Consider the following 4,370-nt stretch of genomic DNA (forward strand, 5'->3'; position numbering starts at 1 on the left):
AGAGAGAGAGAGAGAGAGAAGGAGAGAGAGAGAGAGAGAGAGAGAGAGAGAGAGAGAGAGAGAGAGAGAGAGAGAGAGAGAGAGAGAGAGAGAGAGGGAGAGGAGAGAGAAAAAAAAGAGAGAGAAAAAGAGAGAGAAAGAGAGAGAGAAAGAGAGAGAGAAAGAGAGAGAGGAAGAAAGAGAGGAAGAAAGAGAGAGAGAGAGAGAGAGAGAGAGAGAGAGAGAGAGAGAGAGAGAGAGAGAGAGAGGGAGATAGAGAGAGAGAGGGAGAGAGAGAGAGATGAAAATAAAGAAATGACGGGCACTAACATCAGGGATCCTCCTTTTAGTGAATGAATTTGCCTGGAGAACCTTAACGAGCTCCAACATAATGGGAGGGTTGGTGTTGGGGAGAGAGTGTTGGGGTGGGGGTGGGGGAGAGAGAGTGGGGGTGGGGGAGAGAGTGTTGGTGGGGAGAGAGTTGTGTTGGTGGGGGTGAGGGAGAGAGTGTGATGGTGGGGGTGGGGAGAGAGAGTGTGGTAGTGGGGGTGGGGAGAAAGTGTGGTAGTGGGGGTGGGGGAGAGAGTAGGGTGGTGGTGATGGGTGGAGAGTGTGTTGGTGGGAGTGTGGGAGAGTCTAGGGGAGAGAGTGTGTTGGTGGGGGAGAGAGTGCGTTGGTGGGGGTGGGGGGAGAGTGTGTGTTGGTGGTTGAACAGTATACAATATGCGTCATGGCTGGAGCAATTTACTGAGGTTAGAACGGGGGCAAGGAAGAAAAAGAAAAGAAAAAAATGGAGGAGGCGCCAGCGTGCGTTCGACCAATGGGAGTGGAGTAAAGACCGTAAACTCCGCCCACTGAACTAGTGTTAGGTCAAGGGGAGGAGCTAAAGAAGAGTAAACATGTAAAGGTGGTGGCATACTATGGTAGCGTGCTACCTGCTTTTGCTACTTAGTTTGAGCAAAAACGATATCGATTAGAGTATTCTAGACTTCCGTAAGAACATCTCAAGAATGTGTCTAACATTCGTATTCTAGGTTTAACTTTTCTAAGTTCGCCATTTTCAGCTTCTCACTCTATGACGCAGGAATAATTTGACATTTGGAAATTCGAAAAACAAAAGATCTTAACCGAAGTCGTTTCCACTCAATATAGCAAAAGCAAGTAACATGCTAGCGAAAAAAAACCTAGTGTGCAGCAATTTTAACATTGCGGTAACCATACTATCTCCTATTCTTAATACTTTTGATAAATGAGAGACCTAAAGCCCCATGTCACTCGTTTAAGATTTTCGTCAAATGGTGTAAATTTGAAAAGCTGGAAGACGACTTCGATTAAAGTATTCCAGACTTCCTTAAGTGTACAATCCAACAACGTGTCTAACATTCGTGTAGGTTTAACCTCTCTTAATTCGTCGTTCAGCTTCTAAATATATGACGCAAAGGTGATTTGACATTTGGGGATTCGAAGAGTAAAGGTCGTAACCGAAGTCGTTTCTACTCAAACAAACTCACTTGAGTCGCGTAGTTGTGACAGAAGAGGCTTAAAACCAACCAATTCCATTCAGCAGAAACTCAGCCTGAGGGGAAACAAGTCTCTCAGTGGACCCAAACATCCTTCTGTCCTCACCCTATTCCTTTGTTGTTAAGTTACATGAACTTAACTGATGTAAAGATATTCTAAGTGATACCTCACCCTGCTGAGGACGTCATCAAGTTGACGTCACGGCCAAAGGGGAGAGCTGAGGACCCGCCAATGGTTGAACTGAGTTGAGGTAGAGTGATAGTTGAGTTAAATTAATCTGAATGTCAAGAGAGGGTTATTGGAGACAGCATGCCGACCCTTACTCATAATTGGATTATTTATATTCATATATGTATACACACGCACACACAAACATATATATACATATATACTTTATAAATATATATATATATATATATATATATATACTGTATATACATACATATATATATATATATACATATATATACATATATACATATATATATATATATATATATATATACCTCACCTTGCTGAACACAGGTACGTGTGTTCACTTATGCAAAGTAGACCACTTGAAAAAAGAAACTAACGAAGCAGAGCGCTTTCGTACTTTTTGCACCGAAGATGTAATATACGAAAGCGCTCTGCTGAGTTAGTTTCTTTTTCCAAGTGGTCCCTTACTATAATTGGATTATTTATATTCATATATGTATATATATATATATATATATATATATATATATACTGTATAAATATATATATATATGTATATATATACATATATATATATAACGAAGCAGAGCGCTTTCGTACTTTTTGGACCGAAGATGTAATATACGAAAGCGCTCTGCTTCGTTAGTTTCTTTTTCCAAGTGGTCTACTTTGCATATATATATACATATATATACATATATATATATATATATATGTATATATTATATACATATATATATATATATATACATGTATGTATAGATATATTATATATATATATATATATATATATATATATATATATATATATATATATATATATATATATTATATATATTTGCCAGACTAGTATATCTAGTCAAAGAAGCGAAGGGATATTGGGGAAACAATATACCCTCGTCCCAGATATTCAGCTAAATCAAATAATCTACCAAAAACAAGAATTGGCGATGACACAGTACTGAAGGGTTTGAGTAATATGTTAAGGAATATGAGCCGCATTGCATATCAGGTTAATTCAGGTTAGGTTAGATTAAGTGCATCTAGCCAAGGACAATCCAGTGACATTATTAACATCAGGTCGGTTGCCATTCCCAGCGACTAAATATCAGCTGTCTCAGGAGAGGTTGGTAGCAGTTGAACCGAGCTGAGGAAACAAGAGTTTTACGCTCAAAGGGATGGCTATGTAGAAAAACTTGTTTAGGGCAACAGGGTAATTGGGTCATTTATTTGGGGCAAAAAGATCATTCAGAACGACTATGTGCTCACTATCGTTAGAGAATGAATCAAGAACGATGAGCTACAGAGCTTTTAGGCCAAACTCTCACGCACTTTACCTTACTATGGGGCAATTATAATGGCCTCAGGGGCAATTGCAGTGCCCTCAGGGGCAATTACAGTGCCCTCAGGGGTAATAAAGAGGGTACATATGAATGACATGACGTTCTTATCTACGAAAAGCGATTTTATGTGGGACGGATGTTTGGGCTTTCCAGGTCTAGCTAAGAAAGAGATATCTATGCTAGATATTAAGCAGACAAGAGCTACTGGACCTAAATCCTCGCTGACGCGGGGCTAGTTTAGAAGCCGCTAGTGCTAGTTGCTGCAAGTTAACTTACCTAAAGACAAGTAGGTGTTCACACTAGGATAGTTTGGAAGCAAGTTTAATAACGTGACATTTGGGTACTTTGGAAGCAAGTTGACTAACTTTCTGTTGTGAAAGAGGCTTAAGTTCTCAGAACGTAGATTTAACGTAGAATCAAGTGGGAATAACGTCAACAGCTGCGTCGTTAGCAAAGAGAATGACTTTCCAGCAGAAGCAGTGTGATGTGATATAAAAGATTCTAAACCTATTTGGATAAACAAGTAAGCGTTCTTTTTTCACTGGATTACGTAATGGACCAAAAATTCTCTTGTTAGCTTTCATGATTTGACATTTCAACTTGTTGTCAACGTGTAGCCGCTACTCAATCCATCAGTTTTTCCTGCATTCTAATAAAATAAAATAAATCAACTAATCAGTCAATCGTAAAGTATTAAGAGCACAAAGGAGGTTGAATGAATCACTTTGCAGCCAACCAATATAAAAAAAAAAACTGGATCGTTTCCCCGTCCTCCCGAAATCCCAATGAAGTCAACAGACTCGGCTGAGTCAGAAACAGATGCGTGTGTGTGCATAAGACCTAGTTATGGACCAAAAGGTCTCCTGTCGGCATGCTCCGCCTTTGTAATCCCTCGAAAGCGCCATCACTCGGCAAAGGAGAGACTTAATCGAAAGAGGCAACAGAGGTGCTACAGAGGTAAACAGAATAGCTTAGAAACAACTAGAATAAAAAGGAAAGTCCAACCAATCACTGAGTAGGTACCAAAGAGAGAGAGAGAGAGAAAGAGAGAGAGAGAGAGAGGGGGGGGAGTATGAGAGAGAGAGAGAGAGAGGGAGTATGAGAGAGAGAGAGAGAGGGAGTATGAGAGAGAGAGAGAGAGAGAGAGAGAGAGGGGAGAGTTATGACACCCTGTAAAGGTGTTGACTTTGCAAAGTTTCAACTGGAGTGCCATTACACATATAGGCAATGGAAAAATGTGCAAAATTATATTCAATTAGATTGTATACTTAGTAATGCTTGCTCTGGTTAACAATTATTCGTCTCGAGGGCAGTTCCCGACTATCCTTC

The sequence above is a fragment of the Oratosquilla oratoria genome, chromosome 28 (genome assembly GCF_046742065.1).
Source record: "Oratosquilla oratoria isolate Oo_2021 chromosome 28, ASM4674206v1, whole genome shotgun sequence".
Lineage (NCBI taxonomy): Eukaryota > Metazoa > Arthropoda > Malacostraca > Stomatopoda > Squillidae > Oratosquilla > Oratosquilla oratoria.